The sequence below is a fragment of the Bombus pascuorum genome, chromosome 5 (assembly GCF_905332965.1).
Source record: "Bombus pascuorum chromosome 5, iyBomPasc1.1, whole genome shotgun sequence".
NCBI lineage: Eukaryota > Metazoa > Arthropoda > Insecta > Hymenoptera > Apidae > Bombus > Bombus pascuorum.
In genome coordinates this window covers 2073772-2092067 of record NC_083492.1, presented here as the reverse complement: position 1 = coordinate 2092067, position 18296 = coordinate 2073772, and the positions used below count along the sequence as shown (strand labels likewise).

Sequence of the window (18296 nt, the reverse complement as noted above, 5' to 3'; positions counted from 1 at the left end):
TAATAATAATCGTAGAGTGAAAAATGCAAGCGACGATTGGCAGGCTAATCGAGCACTCGATTAATAAAAGTTAACGTTACGGTATAAAGAAGCGAAAGTAAGTCGAGTATTTACTCGAATTCCTTACGCGCAAACAAGTTAATCTACAAATAGCAGAGAACATTGTAACTGTTTGTTGGCTTGACCAGAAAATTACATGGTCGCGCGGTGGCTGTGCAACAACCGGATAAATGAGAGCAAAAAATCGACCATCCTGAGTGCTGCCAACAGATCAGCCACGCTAACCGTCCGAGACACACCGTTTTGCCTATGTGAGGTCGGGCTGTTTACGAAACGGACGCGAATCGAAAATAGTAGAGCACCGAAAACTCGTATATATCTGGAAACCTTATACCATTACCGCTTATAAAACCGAAATAACACGGTATAATAGGAATAATATCTTATTCGATGTTTCGCGAGTAGTTGTTTTCCGCCGTTTAAAAATATTTCTATGTCTCCTACGTCGAATGACTGCGATACGTCTTGGAAAATAGCCTGTGAAACATCTCGTTTAAAAATATTCTTCGAAACGAGAATTCGTTTCGAGGGAAAAATTCTCGTTTTCTGCACGAGCATGAGAAAATTGAAAAATCTCGATACGTATGACGATAATTACCGATTTTTCAAGTATAAGAAAATTCTTCCTTTCTTCCTCGGGATCGACGATGCTCGTAAATCATCTTCCGTTAACACGCGAACGTCCATCTTCCTTATGACGCAACGCGTTCAATTCGTTCGAAATAAGAAAAAACTCGATGTATTTCAACGTCGATGAAAGCTTATTTCGAAGGTGGTTCGATAAACCGATCAATGACGAGCGTCGTAGAATCGTCGAGTAATTTCCAAATTTAGAAATATATTGGATTATGCAACGACAGAGTCGTTACAGAGCTCGAGTGGAAACCAGTCCCGGCGTGTAATAACGGATAAGCTAACAATAGATATCCAAGAATCGAGACATTTTTAAACAACTCGTAAGCCAAGAACGGGTCCCAATAAACAACGGTGAGACGGTTCTCGGTAGGAAGAGCAGTCACGTTTCTCCGTAATAACGAACAAGCTAGCGATAAATCGATTATAATAAATTATTGTAGTATCGTGGACGAAAGGTCTGAGAGATATTGGGCAAACTATAAAGAATGTCGCGAGAAAGCCAAAGTGTCGACAGGTCCAACGATATATCGTCGGTCCTTCGATCGAATAGTTTCGTGGAAAAGACCTGCGTGAACTTGGCCACGAGAGATTGCGAAACACGTACGTGGTGGGGCTAAGACAAAGGGACGCTAAGGGACAAAGAGGAATTAATAGTCAGTGTTAGTTGAGAAGTTAGGGAGAAAGTGTTGCCTAGTGTTGTCGAGAAAGCGTTGGATCTGTGGTGACGAGAGTTGCTAATTAACTATCTAGTTGTCTTAATTATAATACGTTACTGTGATCAGTTCAAGTTAAACAACCATCGTTTCCTGTTTCATCCATTTACTGTAAATAAACTAATTGTAGTAAAGATTCTACACTAGCGATAGGTAACAAAGTGATCTTGGAAAGATCGAACAAAGGAAGATAAGTCGATTGTAATAAATTATGTTTAAGTGGAAATCGAATTCTCTTTGGCTTAATACGCCATCATATACCTTCGTGGTATTCTTTGTATACGAACTCGATCGAATTGCGATAGGCGAACCCGACACGACACGTTTCTAAAATACCCGAAACGAGGAAATAAAAATCGTCGTTTTTGCTAATTTACCGTATGAAATTAAAACAACCGAACGTATTCTATCGAATATCAAAACCTAACCTCGGTTGGTACAATTTTGTATAGCTGTACATCGATACAAGTTTAAACAGACAGAGCGGGACGACGAGACTGAAGAACACGTTACATGTAACGACGTGTAGAACCATCTGTTTAAGATCGAATTGCGATAGGCGAACTTTTCTAAAATAATCGAAACGACGAAATAAAAATTATTCTTTTTGCTAATTTACCGTGTGAAATTAAAACAACCGAGCGTGTTCTATCGAATATCAAAACCTAACCTCGGTTGGTACAATTTTGTATAGCTGTACATCGATACAAGTTTAAACAGACAGAGCGGGACGACGAGACTGAAGAACACGTTACGTGTAACGACGTGTAGAACCATCTGTTTAAGATCGAATTGCGATAGGCGAACTTTTCTAAAATATCCCAATACGAGGAAATAAAAATTGTCGTTTTTACTAGTTTACTGTGACAAATTAAAACAACCGATCGTGTTCTATCGAATATCAAAACCTAACCTCGGTTGGTACAATTTTGTATAGCTGTACATCGATACAAGTTTAAACAGACAGAGCGGGACGACGAGACTGAAGAACACATTATATGTAACAACGTGTACAACTATCTGTTTAAGATCGAATTGCGATAGGCGAACTTTTCTAAAATATCCCAATACGAGGAAATAAAAATTGTCGTTTTTGTTAATTTACCGTGTGAAATTAAAACAACCGCACGCGGTCTATCGAATATCAAAACCTGGCCTCGGTTGGTACAATTTTGTATAGCTGTACATCGATACAAGTTTAAACAGACAGAGCGGGAGGACGAGACTGAAGAACACGTTACATGTAACGACGTGTACAACCATCTCTTTAACAGTGGAACTACCACACCAGCCAAATCGACTGGTTTTACAATTTTATTTTAAAATTCCTACTTCACGTTATATATTCCCACAATGATGTAATGACTTTCGCAACGATAACTAAAAGAATAATACAATGAATTTTATCTCGTTTTTTATGTATTCGATCTGAAAATAATTTTGCATCAAAGCTGCTTATACCAATACCAGTCAAAATGCCTGGTGCTTGTCAAAGTGTAAAAGGGTCCTGCGTTCTGTTTATCGAACCCCGATTAACCAGTTTCCCCGTTTTGTACAACTTGTCACACGTTTTTAAAATTTTTACCGCGTATCATTCGATACGACGATATCACTTATCAGGAAAATTCCGGATCGATCGCTACATCGCTAATGCTAACGCTAAAAATACCACACCAGTGAAAATGACTAATTCTACAATTTTATAAATGTGTCGACCCTCGTTTAGGTTGATCATGGTCCCAGATGGATTAATAATACCAAAAATGTACCACATAACATGGTACATTAACTTCTGTAAGAAAATAACAAATCAATAAATATAAAAATATTCTATTATTACGTATTTTTTAAAAACCAGTCATTTCGACTTTGATAGAAATAGCTTCGCGTTAACTGTCGGTAGTTGTAGTGTTAATCATCCACGCATTTGCGTGTACTTGGATTTGATGTCTTTAAATTCTTCAGAGGTGCGATCAACGAAACGCGTCACTTTGCTACGAATGGCAAGTTGCGCTCGTCAGAGAAACCACTGTACCTGCTCACTTACCTCGTCTGTTCGCCCCATGTGCTCTAATACCTGCGAGTTTACCCTTGCAACTAATGTCGCAAGAAATACGTTGCAGCGCAACGATATGCCTTTAAGCTGGACACGGCCGACCGCAATTATCCGTTTAACTGGCAGAAATGTAGCACAGACGCGGTTACGTATGCACGAGTAACGAGTCGAATGTAGCAAAGTTTCGAAGAAAGCAGCAACCAGCGCGCAAGAGGAAATGCCAACGTAAATCTTCGAGTTAATGTTCCTGAAACTCTGGCTAAGTAAAAAGATGACCATGATCGAATTAATACGGAGGAAACGCTGTTGCCGGGAAATCGTACGTACAAAAGCATCCGTTCCCTTGTTCAAGCAACGTTTAAATTCCAACGATAAATATTACTTTCCCGACTACGGATTTCCGATGCTGTTTACGCGTTGGTCGATGTTAATTCGTTCTTTCGACACCCAACGGACGATACGTTGCATAATAATTTTTAAAAAGACTCACGCTCGTTAGAACTTTTTTTTTTCTATCGCGCGTTACTACGTAACGTGCGTATCTTATCTTATTTTTTCTTCCTTTATCTTTCTACAAGCTTCGGCGTTTTATAACCCGTACTATCGCGCGATACTATATTATTCAAACTATCCCCATATTTCGATTTCCATCGCTGAGCAGCGCTGATAAACCGTATCGCGATTTTCCTCGAACATTCCACCGGCCAACGTTAAAACGAATCGCATACTCGTTCGCTGTACACGAGCAACAAGTGGCAGCGAAGGCACGCCACGCGTTTCTAATTTTTCGAACGAATTCTTCGATGATCAACAGCTGCGTAGCCAAGAATCCAGATATTCTTCCTTCGAAAACAAACACGAATCGTAACTTAACGCATAGCCAACTGAACGGAGAGATCTCCCTTTGATTTTTCCAAAGCGGTTTCTTTTTTTTTTTGTTGTTATTATCAGTTATCGTTTACCTGGAATTGCTGCCAATTAATTGCGATACTTTTTCTGCTTTTATAAAGTACAGTGTATAGTAAAATACAGCAATTTGGTGGTGTTAAAATTAATTCAAAAGTTACATTATCAGTTGTGACTAAATAAAGTCATAATCGAACGCTGTGGAAAAATATTAAAACGCATTATGAATTTTTAATTTCGCGTCCGAGTCGTATTATTTATTTTTAATCATCTTTAATGTATTTAATTTTACCTACATCTTTTTATACTTTTAATTCGATGTTTTGTATAAACGATATCTGAAATCGTTAAACAAAATCATTACTGCAAAATATAATTGACCAATTGAATAATTTTTACGCTTCTTTGTTTTTCAAGTAGCGAATATTAGTCCTCGTTATTTGGAAAAATGGACGGTGGACAGCGTATAGGTTAGCTCGTTCATCCGCGAAAAGGAAGGGAAAAATATTAGGTTGTCCAAAAAGTTTCTTTCGTTTCATAAGATGATAATAGACGAACAACAATTTCTGTTTTATATTGTTTCATCGAATTAGATATGATCCATTTCGTTCTATTTCTATTATTACGTTCGTGCATACTTCAAGAAACTAATATAAGACAAAAAGCATCGTGCGTCTATTATTTCCTTACAAAACGAAAGAAACATTTCGGATAACCTAATAGATCGCACGCCGGAAGTAACCGATCGAGAAACAAGCGATTCGAAAGTCCAAAGCGATTCCATCCGCCTTAAGAATCGCTCTCCGTGTTTTCTTCACTTGCTCGTGGAATTAACGTTCGTAAAAAAATTAATATTCGCGGCGAAAGCGAACATTCCGCGGCCAGATTCGCTGTTCGAGAACGCGTAACGACCAAGAAACCGCGTAATCCGACATAACGCGCTATCTCGCGGGTTAACGAGCTTCGAACACCCCACCGGTGTCCGACATCTCGAGTTTCCCACACAGTGGCACCGAACGATACGACGCGATGCGACGCGCCATCTCCTTTCCTCCACGTCCATCCGCAAACGTACGCGATTTATTACGCGTTCCGCTATCGCGTGTTCGCGAATGCACGTCGCGCGTTGCATCGTTTAGTCGACAGAGAGGATCGCGTTTGTCCCGACTGTCAAATATGTCAGCGCACGACCAACAGGTTCGATAACCGTCGCGTATCGGAAATTCGATTCTTGGTTCGCGATTTCGTCGTATCGAACGACGTAACAAACGCTGACGCGGAATTTAGCACAAGTCACGGTGCTACTCGCGAAGGCATTTCAACGTCACCTTCTCGACCCTCGAGTCATCAAGCACAGTAACTAAAAAAGGTACTGGCGCAAACTTGGATTTTGCAACGAAGCGTTCTTTTATCGTGTAGCAAATTGTCGTAGTCGTACGAAAGATATTAAACGACGCGAATACTTGGATTCGATCGATCAGTGCGTAAATCCTACAACGATGACACAATGGCGGGTCAATGGAATAGTAAAATTAGGAATCGCCATCCGAGCTCTTTTCCTCTTTTCGCTGTGACACGTACGTATACATAGATATATCTAAGATGGCTTGGAAACCACGAAAACAGAAACGAGACGGAAGATGTAAAACGCGTCGCTTCGGTTCGCGACAGTAAAGTGTTAGTTTCTTTCGTTCTACGAGGAAATAATAGGCGCATAACGTTTGTTGTTTTACATTATTTTGTCGAATTACGTACGATCCATTTTGTTTCGTTGGGATAAACACCGCGATATTTCACAGACTTGGCTTCACGTTTGTACGAAGGTATATATACTGTTGTGAACAACATGTTTGCGAAAGAAAGACGCGTCGTTTTTGAAACCTAACCTATCGAACGTTGCGATATTTATCTTGATAGATAAAATAATATAAAACGGAAAACGTTGTGCATCTATTATTTCCTAATAAAACGAAAGAAACCTAATACCATAACGTGAAATACCTGTGGCGTACTCGAACTTTGTCGAACGTTGCGTACGAACGTTGCAAGAGGCGTTGTACTCGGAAACGTAAATTCGAAACGTCTTGTTCCGCGCTCTATCTTCCACGCTGTCCTAATTTATTAACCTAATAATATTTTTATCGAGATACGTATCATTTTGTGTGCTAGACTAGATTGGCCGCGTAGTAGTGACACACGTATGTAAATAAGTGTGTGGAAGTATGTGTGCGCACGGTATCTCGAAAAACAGATGAATGTAACTGTTCCGTTGGTAGTGTGTACGGAAAATGGCGAGACAAAAAGAGTGTTGAAATAAATCTAAAACTATTTTAATATGAATTCTGAGCGTAATCTTAGTGTTCCTCTACTTTTATTTCGGTAATTAGGATCCACAATTTTCAACAATTTTATTTAAAAACGTAAGAACTATCGCCATAACTGTACTCGTTGACGCACTGTCATCGACTATGGTACGTTACATGCTACGAGTACGTTATGATTATGTATTGAAATTGTGGAATCGAAGAGTCTGTGAACTTTGCGTTGAATCAAATTGTACGTTTTCTTTCGATAAAAAGAAAGAACAAAGGCTTGCATCGAAGGCCATGTTGCAGCCTATAACGTTGCTCGCGACGCATAACCGTGTGTTTATTGCTTCGAAGACAATAAACGTATAGCACGGATTTGTGTTTAAGGCAAACTTTTGTACGCGGAATTTTAACGGAAGATGTTTACACCGATGGTACCGCGGTACATCGGAACCAAGAAACGTATAAACGCCCTCTATCGCATCGGTTATATCGCGATCGAGTTTAACACGTTGCCTACGTGTTGTATAGAGATTGCACAACCGGTGAGAACATGCCTTTACGGTTTTCGTTACGCGCTTTTGACGATATCAGTGAGACAGAATCGGATCACGAATTCTTTTTTTGTATATTACGCAAAGTATATTTTATAAATATACCTATTACCACATTTTTTAAGCTCGATATTCAAAAACAGCAGCCACCTACTGACTTTGAATAGAAGGCGTAGGAGAATACGGTAACGCGCTTCTGATATTCAAATACCGACTATGCCGTGAGAATTTATTAATGGAAAATTGTTTTTTCTTAATTAAGAACGATGTTGATATTCCACTCGTGTGTTGGAATTTATTGCTTGGCAAAGAAACGATCCCTTGTGTCAATGTTTCGTTCGTATAGCCGCTGAGACGTATTTCTAGCGATCAGAAACTTCCAACGACTCTGTCGTCGCGTAAAAATTCAACAATTGACTAAAATAAAAAAAACTTGTCGATTTCCGAACAGGAGATCGAGTTCTTTATTTTCACTCAATTTATGCAATAAAATAGTATTTGCGGTTCGCGAAGATAAACTTTTTAATATTCAGGTTAGTACGGATTTATTCAGACTGACTTGGATGATTTTGAAGGGAATATTTATATTTTTTACTCGTTGGAGTGGGAGAAGCCCTTTGGTCGTACTTGTCGTATATTTCTAAGGACGGCTAGAATGCTACCCGGACGGTCACGCGTGATAAAGCGCTTGGAATTTTAACTTGTCGCATAGTTAGTAGAATTTGATCTGCGACACTATCGTCGTTAAATTGGAAAGACTTTTCTCCCGAAACGAGCCCCTGATCGAACTCAAAGGACCGACATTAGATACGAAATTATTCGGTTTCGTTTCGAAAGAAACGAGATCAAAATCTAAGGTAAGCTGCTGCGAAATTGTTTAATTACGTTCTATCAAAAGCGACGTAAGTTGCTTAAAAACTTTGAAACTAACGCGTCGCGACTGCCACGGTGATCATCCACGACCCACGTTATCAAATTTTACAGAACGACGGAGAAGAGTACAGGTAAAATTTCATGGACTAAACAAATTTTCAACTATTTAGATAAATTCTACTGGCTCATTGACAGACGTTCCAACTTAAGCGCGCAGAGTGAAATAATGCTGTATAAAGCCATATCAAAACCTGTTTGGACCTATGGGATCCAACTATGGGGAACAGCGAGTAATTCCAACATAGAAATTCCTTAACGATTCCAATAAAAAACTCTAAGATCCTTAATAGATGTACCTTGGTATGTTACCAACGAAACGATACATCGCGACCTTAAGATACCCACAGTGAAAGAAGAAACATCCAAATTTAGTACTAGATACATCACAAGAAATAACAATCACCAAAACTCATTAGTTGCTCAATTACTTGACACGATGGCTAATCAGATCCGCAGGCTAAAAAGACATTACCCTCTAGATTTAACTCATATGCATCATGGCCCTACTTAAGAGGACTGGTCCCTATCACCGCGCGCAGTCGGTCGTAGGTGCAGCAAATGACATCCGAATTCTTCTGGAGGCATGTAAAACTTTGAAGCATTCTATACAAAGCTGAGATTGATCGTGACAATTTGGACGATAAGTTGTTCTTTTCTTTAAATTCTCCCGTGTCTTTGATCGGTCCGTCCCACGTCTTTTATCTGCAAAACATAGTTTGCCGACGATATTAGGAGGATCTTTTGTATTTTTAAACAAGCCTAATAATTTTGCAGCTGATAATTCTCTGAATCTTCTAATATTTACATCCTTCCTTGTTGCAATTTTGCAAACCGTCAAAGCGTTCACAACAGAAATTCGCAGAAGGAGTCGAACGCCAAGTTTTCGGTACCATTTGATCCTTTTCTAAAATTGTGGTGGCATAAGAAACCACATTCGTCGCCTGGAGGAGATTTCGTTGAAAACAACGGTAGTCAACGCGTTAAGGAAGTAAATGGACGCGCAGGAGGCGGCAATGATTTTTCCCTTTTCTGTTGGCGCGGCTATTAAATCTGCGTAATTGTTAGTTAAATCTGCGGTATTAAATCGGCGATGGCGCGTTAAAATGGCAGCTTGTCAAGCGTGTTGTATGCCGTTGTATGCTCATGGGCTGTCGCCATGGCCGAGTAGCCGGCATAATGTCGATCCATGAGCGTGGCGGATAAAGCTCGGTGCCAGGACACTCCAGCGGAGTGGAAAGTAGCTGTTGACATATTGCTGCCAGGTATTGGGACACGACGCGCAAGTAGGCGGGGTGGCTTAACCTATGCGGTATATAATATACGCCTCCACGATATCCAACTGGCTTGCTCGCACGAGACAGCAACGCATCATCGTAACACCGTTTTCACGTTTCTCTATCGACGACAATCGCGGGAACGACGTTTACGCGAACGTGAATCAACGCGTCGACTGACACGCTGCTCGTTCACCGTGTTTCACGTTGTTAAGCTTTTTCCACCGATTAAGGTAAGATAAACTTCACGGAACGGAGAATGCCTAACAACGCGAACGACTCGCGCAGATGACATTGTCGAGGAAAAAACGGAAAAAACGCGCAAATACGATATAATATTTTACAAAAGTGGGACATCGTACACACGCCGATCGACTCGATAAATTGAAAAATAAAGTTAATAATTCTATCGTAGGATCTTTGCTACAATTAGTTTGTTTCCAATAAATAGATTAAACAGCGAACGATGGCTGTTTAACGCGAACTGTTTATCGCGATAAGGTGTTACAATTAAGACACCCAGATAGCTAATTAGCAGCTCTCTCGACAACGAAATTCGCACTGTCCGACTTTTTTTTTTTTTTTTAAATAGTTTATTTAGCCAATATTTGATTTTTTGTACATTTTTGAGATTCACAATAAACAATGAATTTGAGTATAGTGTGTTTAGGCAAAAGTACCGATACGCGTCGGTACGACGTAGCCATGGTCTAATATGTGTCGTGGATTTTCGGTTTTTGCGTTTATTTTTTTGTTTTTTGGGTTTAAGTCGCATTGGAGCGTGATTTTTGTGTATTCTTGTGTGTGTTGTATTTTGTCCTGAAACTTGGCCGCAAAACAGGACTCCTCGGTGTATCACTGTCCGACTTCTCAGCTCGCAATGACCGTCGATTCGCTTTGTCCCTTGACAATCCCTCGGTTTTTGTCTTAGCCTCGCGTCTTTCGTCTTAGCCCCATCACGCACATTTTTCGCAACCGCTTGTTTATAATTCGCCCAACGTCGCTCGTCCACGATACTAACTATTCGTTAAACTCGCTGATTCGAACGAGTCGGAGTTGCGGAAGCTGACAACCGGCGATCGTCGTTATCCCGTTGTTCGTAAGCTTCGTTCCCTAAATGAGCGGCAATGCTCGAGATAATTTTATTTAGCCGTTAAGAACGAAGGATTAAAAGCTCGTTAGAAGCTAGATCGGCGATAATCGCAACTGTTAAATAGATGCGAGAAGATAGACGTAAGAAAGCGAAGATTCTGTTATCGGATATTATCGCGCTATAGCTCGAGTGGATTAATTATCCGGCGATACGGCGAGAGATAGTACGTTTGAACCGGTTCGTCGACGAAAAGAGTGCACGAGTCAAACTCGCGAAGGACGTATCCTCGATGGTATAACTACGGACTGGCATACGTCGAAAACTTGTTTATGCACTTGCACAGCGTATAGCGAATCGATTTCGCCTCGATGGTCGGTGGTCGGCAAATTCAAATCCATATCGGTGACCACTCGCCGCTTCGTACTCTCGACTAGCTCCTAAATCACGTCAATTAACTCGTTACGACTCGAGAGAATTATCTAAACGATTCGAGAAACGTATAAAACGCTGCTCCGATATTTATCAACGCGATATCTCTTATCCTCTATTCGTATCGTGTCCCCGTACGAATATCCATCGCGCGTTGGTCCATAGAATCGCTGAAATTTTCAAGTAGTTTCTTGCGAATCGTATCTTGCGTTTCAACGCTGTCGCCAAGCTGTATCTAAATTTTCGTTTTATCGTTAATCGCATAACGTACGCGTTACCATCGGACAGCAGACATCGATTGCGCGTTTGCTGGATTCTTTTAGAAACGCGTTAGTAGCTTAAACGAACGTTAGAAGGAATTTGTATTCCATCGAATAAATAAAACGTTTGAGAAGATTCCACCGGAGACTGTTGATTCGAGATATCTCTATAACGTAAGTACGTGTCGTCGAACAAGGATCGTCAAGCAGCGTAAAAATTGTATAACGCGCATCTAGGGCACTACACGACGTCGAGTTACGGTTAACGCGGAACAACATTTCTTCCTTCTGACACGAAAAGCGGACGTGGAATTTTCGTGAGACGAGAACGCAGCTTTCGCTTCGGCACGTGCGCGTTAAACTGGCGTTACGAATTTCTCGTCGTAATATCCCTTGTGACGATAAAACATTTTTTTTTTTAAATAGTTTATTTAGCCAATATTTGATTTTTTGTACATTTTTGAGATTCACAATAAACAATGAATTTGAGTATAATGTGTTTAGGCAAAAGTACCGATACGCGTCGGTACGACGTAGCCATGGTTTAATATGTGTCGTGGATTTTCGGTTTTTGCGTTTATTTTTTTGTTTTTTGGGGTTTAAGTCGCATTGGAGCGTGATTTTTGTGTATTCTTGTGTGTGTTGTATTTTGTCCTGAAACTTGGCCGCAAAACAGGACTCCTCGGTGTATTACTTTTATGCGTTGTGGGATTTGGGGGGGATGAGAGGGAAGGGGAGGGGGTGACGATAAAACATAGATCGTCGCGTGTGATTTTCGAATATACACGAAAACAGTGATCGACACGGATGAATTTGAGCGCGATGATCGGAAGACCCGAACGAAGATGTTTCTAAATCCACATTTACGAAGCTGAAAGAAGAGAAAACGATCGTTCGCTGTAAGCCAGCGATGGACCACCTTACGCAGTTAGGCCAATTGGATCGCCCACGCTCCGTAGAAATCTGTGAAAGGAATACCAAGCTCTGGGCTACCAATACCGTTAAATTGTTCCTGGCATTTCCCTTCGAGAAACTATTCAAGGTATACTACTTTTAATTTGGAACTGACGACTGACGCAATTCATCTACGTGTCTGTCATCGACGTAGGCGTTTTCTATTAAAACTCGTAAAACCGAGTCCATGTTCGGCGGTAACGACCACGCGCCGCTATTTCGTATTCCTGACGTACGATTTTCTGATAAAAATTCCTTTCGGACCACCTCGTTCCGCGATATCGTCGTTGCTGGTCCAAATCGGTTAACTCGGAAAGAAGCGAAAAAGAGAGAAGAAATTACGTAAGACGAGCATCGAACCGCTTTCGACAATTTCCAAAAGTGCAATTACGTTGCAACTGTGAACTGCTCGATTCTTATTTATTTGCCACAACTTTGCCACCTAGGAACACGCGTATTCTTTGCAAAGCTCCAGCAACCTCTCTGTCCCGGATATCGTCGAGGACGATTTCTCGATTTCCCGTCGCTGTACCCGTAGACTTAAACAATCAGCGCTGTGACTATCAAATACTCGCCACGATATTATTACAACCGCTACTATTATTTATTATTATTACAAGCGCTATGTATCAGATCGTCCGAAAACAATTGTTTCTTTCGTTTTGTAAGGAGATAATAGTTTACAGCACAATGTTTTTTGTTAGTTCATTGAATTATGCACGAACGTAATAATAGAAATGGGACGAAATGGAAATGTAATTCAATAAAATGATATAAAACAGAAATTGTTGTCCGGCCATTGTCGCCTTATGAAACGAAAGAAACTTTTCGGACAACCTAATACTCATCTCGTGTACGCTGTTCAAGGGATCGTGCGCTCGTACGTCGATGTTTGTACTACTCGAGCACGCACTTGGCAAAATTTACGAATCGAATCAAACGTGGCAAGAAATTGCACCCGAGTTTCGTGGTTGACGCTGTTCGCTCCACGCCGAGACTGAAACTAAATTCTTTCACTCGAGTGGCGATTTACCTGCAACTTATCGTACCGCGTTGCGAATAAATTCCAATCTCCTCTGGAACGAAAGAGCACGTTCGAAGGTAACGCGAACAAGCTTCCCTCATCCTCGACGCTCGTACTCGACGAAGAAAATTTCTCGGTTCGTGGTCGTTACCAAAGTATGACCCTCGTTGCCTGCTACTTACGACAAGCATCGAGCCAGCGGCTAAAACTATTCGTCGTACGAACGTTGGAAAGAAAAAGGCTGCTTCTGTCAAAGTACTTTCGAGCGATCGTTAAAATTCGCATTAGCGCAACCGGGTTTCCACGGGGGCAAAGAAACGGTGCTTGCAGCGATCTTTTCGAATAACAGAGCAGACACCGATAGTAACGATCTGCCTGAAGGAAGCCAGGCAAAAAGGAAGGCTCGGAATAGGGGACACCGTGTATATAATACCAGTCGGTGTCGCTTGCACGAGCCACTTCTCTGGAACTTTGATTGGACGATTCGAGAAGGAGAGAAAGAGACACAGACGCGTTTGTAAAACTTTTCCCCGGGCTGGTATGCCCGAATGTAAATGTCAATAGGCGGATAGCCAGGAAGAAGGGAGAGAAGGAAGGAGCGAGAAACGCTGTTATTTCACCGTTGCAATCTGTCTCTGGTTGCATGGGCAATCGCGGCTGCAGGTAAAACCCGCCGATCGCGATTGGCAGCTCTCTCGATGTGGAAATTCTCCCACCTCCGGTCTCGGTACCCACCTTCGATTCCGCGTGCCTCTCGATCGCCCCCCTCCCCGCTATTCCAAAGAAGCTTCTCGCGATCGCGATCTCCGCGGATCCAGCCGACCCTTCCTCTCCGTTGTCATCGCCATAGCCGCTAATTCCAGAAAATATGGCTGTCCGAATCGATCGCCGGCTGCTTAACGCGATCCGCGTTCTCGTCGATACGCCTTTATCTGGCGCGCCATCGGATTCGCAAATTTGTCACGCGCGTTTCCACGCGTGCGTCCAATAGTCGCGCCTTACAGCTGCAACGCGCGACGTACAGAAATCGCCGTTTAATTTACAATTACCCGCAAATTCGTCGTACCGGTAATTTATCTGTTTTGGCGCGTCTCTCGATCGGCTTACGTGGAAATTGCCATTCTTGGGAAACGCGAGCGCGTAATTCGCCAGCATCGACGATCACGTTTCCCCCGTAGCCTGTGCAAGGCGTCGGCCGTAACGCGCGGAAAAACGCTGCGTCGCGACTGACGTCGGTCGGAACGATAGCGAAACGATAGACGCGCGTCGTCTCGTATAGAGGAAAAGAAAAAAGGAAAGAGAAGCGCGAGATACATATCGAGTATTTTACAGCTCGTGCTAGATTTTATATTTAGGAAGCCACCGTGTAACCTTAGAACTACTGAATTAGGTTAGAACGAAAATACTGGCACCCACACGCTCGCCACTCCCGCGTCTCTCCGCGTTACGCGTTCTCCGTTTAACGGCAAAACTGACAATTTTTCCATGCAGTTCGGTGCAACCTGTTACGCCAGCCCAAACGATTCTCGTTAGAAACGTTGCACCAGGTACTCGATAAACCGCGAGTAACCGGTAAAACGTAAGCTTTGCAAATACGATTTTCCTATAAACGCTTCGTTAACAAAGTTGAAAACAGAAATACGCGTCCAACGCGAATTTCCGTTGTACAGAGTATTAATATCGCGTTGTAGAACGGTGGATTCGTCGCGACAGTTACAGCGAATAATTCACGAGCGCTTGAAATATCGAAATTGTATGGAAAGCGCGCAACCTCGTTCTTGCTACGATAGAAACGTATCTCGGTTTGCGCTCCACATTTTCTTACAATTTTACAACGAAGTGGTCCGTGGCGAAGTTTTACAGACGCGACGTACCTTCGTTATTTTCGCTCGCGGATCGAATAGCAAAGGCCTGTAACCGATGGAAATGAGAGATAAGTTTGCTCGAGTAGAAAACGCTGGCATCTTTTTTTTTTAGATCTGTGGCATGTGCGTAGCTTTTAGAATCGCGTTACAATCCGAAAGCTTCTCCTAAAATATACAGAAGCGAGACCAATCGAACGCGATACGAACAAACGTATTTTTTCGAGGATCGAAAACGCGAAGGTCGCCGACAAATTCGACCCGAATAGATAGACCACGCTTACCGGTTCGCTAGGAATCCGAAGACATCTGTTCGAAAACTTTGTTTTCCATATTTGTACATCACGGGACGATTAACGGAAATATCCCAACGACGGAATACGAAAATATTTTTGGGAATATTTATCGTTGTCGTGTATATATATAGATGGATAGATAGATATTTACGGAACGTCGTCGTTGGCATAGAAAAAGAGACAGCGATGTTCGAGGCGATATCGCAAGGTTCGGAGGAAATCGATGTAAATGAGAACGCGGTATCGGCCGTTCGACTTAAGCGATACTTGACGCGAGCAGAAAAGTGGACGCGCGCGCACAGCCATAAAAGGTATTCGCAAAAAGGGTTGAAGCCAGGATGTAGTTGTCGAATATAAAACTAGTTCTGCCCACGTAATTACGAATCGATCGCGGCGTTGATAACCAAATGAGAACGCGCCACCACGCTGCGACGGGTTCTCTTAATTAAAAATAACGAAGCGAAATTTTCGTGGCAGCCAGCAGAGATAAATACGCGTAAGTACGTGCCAATGGCATCGATCACGCAGTTCGTAAATGACCCTGCCAACGGTGCCAACCGGTCGCTCGTTACTCTCCGTTCGAGGAAGAACGCTTTACCTATGCAAACCGAACGTTCGCGTTGAAAAAAGGGCTGCAATTAGAGGCGGTATCGCGAGCAAACCGAGACTACCGTGCCATTAATCAAAACAAGACAGAAACGATTTAAGAAGCTGCGGTTGGCTCGCAACGTCGCGTTCACCTCGCTTCGAGCATCCTCCGCGATGTCTTATCCTTCCGAGCGCGGCCGGATTTAAATAAATTTCAATACCGTCGGCCGCGAGTAACCATCTCGTCGTGCAACTTTTACTTTTACAACGAAACTGCTTAATATTTATCCGTTTGATCGATTGCCAGCTTTTTCGAATCACCGCGTACGGAGGCCAGCTATACCCGCCAGTTGCACGATTTACCATTCCGTCCGATCGTATCGCGTAAATACCGATAACGGTTCCTTCTTTCTTTAACGTTAACGAACGTGAAAAACGAACGTACGAAACGCCAGATATTTTTAAACGCTAACGGTAACTTTGCATATTATTTCGTCCGATATATAGCCGTTTCTGTACTCTCATTGTCAGGTTTCGCGGTTCGAAATTCAGTTTTAACACTTTGACTGCCACGACAAAATCACACGTTTCGCTCACCACGCCACGGAGTTTCTCTTACCAGTCCTCACTTAACGTTACGATCTCATTTGCGACGCTGCTCGTTACTACTATTGCGCTTGGTCTGTGTTTCGTCTCTGTGATCCACCTGTGGAAGGATAAGTAGCGAACGCCGAAAACCCACCTCTAACCGAGTTTTAGTTTTCTTCGAACGAATTTTGTTTCTATTACCGGGTGAACGCGTAACTGGCAGTGCGTCGCAAGTTTCGCGAGAATCTGGTACGCGAATTTAACGGTTCGTTAAAGAATTAGAAATTCCGTTGAATCGATATTTTTAAGCATCTTTGAGATTTAAAGTCAAACTTTGTTTGTCGTATACTCTGTTGCAGAATTCTGTCAAGAACGATGGCAATACTCGTCAGGAATTCGTTGCTGGGAATATTCCTAGAACATATTTCTTAACACTTTGACTGCCACGCCGAAATCACACGTTTCGCTCAGGACTCCACGGGAGGATTTTTATTATTCAAAGCATATAATTTTTTTTCTATTTAGTAGATTATTTACAATCAATTCTCATACAGAATTTTAAGTAAATTATTTTGGCGTGATGCCGTAACTTGGATTATAACAGTTTATAGTATGCTTGATTCTAGTTGAATCTAATGCTTCGATCTAAGGCGTATTTCCTTTTTAGTCTACGGATCTGATCCGTCGTGTCGAGTAATTGGGTAACTAATGGGTTTTGGTAGTTGTTAACTCTTATATCATGTTTGTTCCTGAACTTGGATATTTCTTCTTTGACTGTCGCGATGTATCGTTTCGTTGGTGACATACCAAGGTGCATCTATCAAGGATCTTAGAGTTTTTGATTGCAATCGTTGGGAAATTTCAACGTTGGAGTTGCTCGCTGTTCCTCATAGTTGGATCCCATAGGTCCAAACAGGTTTTAATATGGCTCTGTATAGCATTATTTTACTCTGCGTGTTTAAGTTGGAAAGTCTGTCAACGAGCCAGTAGAATTCTTTTAGTTTTCTTTTCAGTTCTTTGGATTTATCTACGATGTGCCGTTTCCATGTCATTCTTCTGTCTAGAATCATGCCCAGATATCTGACTGAATCTTTGTTTGGTATTGGGATATTATTTATGGTCAACCGTGGGCAGGATTGTTTTCAAAGTGTGAAAGTTATACGACTGGATTTATTTTCATTTATTTTGAAGCGCCATTTGTGGAACCATTCTTCCATAGAAACATATAATGGCAAAATAATAATAAATCGACGATGTAAGACAACGTTTAACTTATTGGTGGTCACGGCTGACCACCTTGGCGCCTTGGTAACAGTCGATGGCGACATATCATAACAAGGCTTCGTTTATTTCAATAAACCATTCGCATTCGTCGTTTCGTCGTAAGCAACACTTGCAGAATATATCGTCGAAACGCGTAGAAGATATTAGTAAACAGTATTACGATTATATTTATGATTTCGACGAAACATTCGGCTGAAATGATAGAGGCAAAAGAAAATTATGTTTGTGATAAACCAATGGTAGTGGTAGATCACAAGAGAGGAAAATGTGCTGTAGATTTATCAGATCAAACGATAGCATACTCTACACTCCATAGAAGAACCCTCAGGTGGTATATAAAATTAGCTTTAGAGTTATTGCTAAATACATCAATTTCAAACGCGACGATACTCATAAACAAGCTACAAAAACAAAAATCAAGGTATCGGATTTTAGAATGGCACTCGCGATGCACCTTACACAGTGCCATTCACCAGA

At 41.7% G+C, this 18296-nt stretch overlaps 1 protein-coding gene and 1 long non-coding RNA gene across 5 annotated transcripts in view; one reads left to right on the top strand and one right to left on the bottom strand.

The window, feature by feature from the left end:
* Positions 1-18296, bottom strand: part of LOC132907563 (uncharacterized) — a 62379-nt gene that overhangs the window by 16727 nt on the left and 27356 nt on the right. The window contains exon 1 of one of the 2 annotated variants that reach the window (XM_060960791.1): positions 3457-3789. The exons of the other annotated variant lie outside the window; for it this stretch is intronic. The gene's annotated coding sequence lies outside the window, so the exon portion shown is untranslated. Of the gene's footprint in view, positions 1-3456; positions 3790-18296 lie in introns of those variants that run through there. 2 annotated transcript variants of the gene reach the window in all.
* The window catches only part of LOC132907591 (uncharacterized), a 49433-nt gene continuing 36171 nt past the window's right edge, over positions 5035-18296 (top strand). The window contains exon 1 of one of the 3 annotated variants that reach the window (XR_009658218.1): positions 5035-5740. This is a non-coding gene — a long non-coding RNA (uncharacterized LOC132907591). Of the gene's footprint in view, positions 5949-12073; positions 12266-18296 lie in introns of those variants that run through there. The other 2 variants (XR_009658217.1, XR_009658219.1) reach the window with 2 other exon arrangements.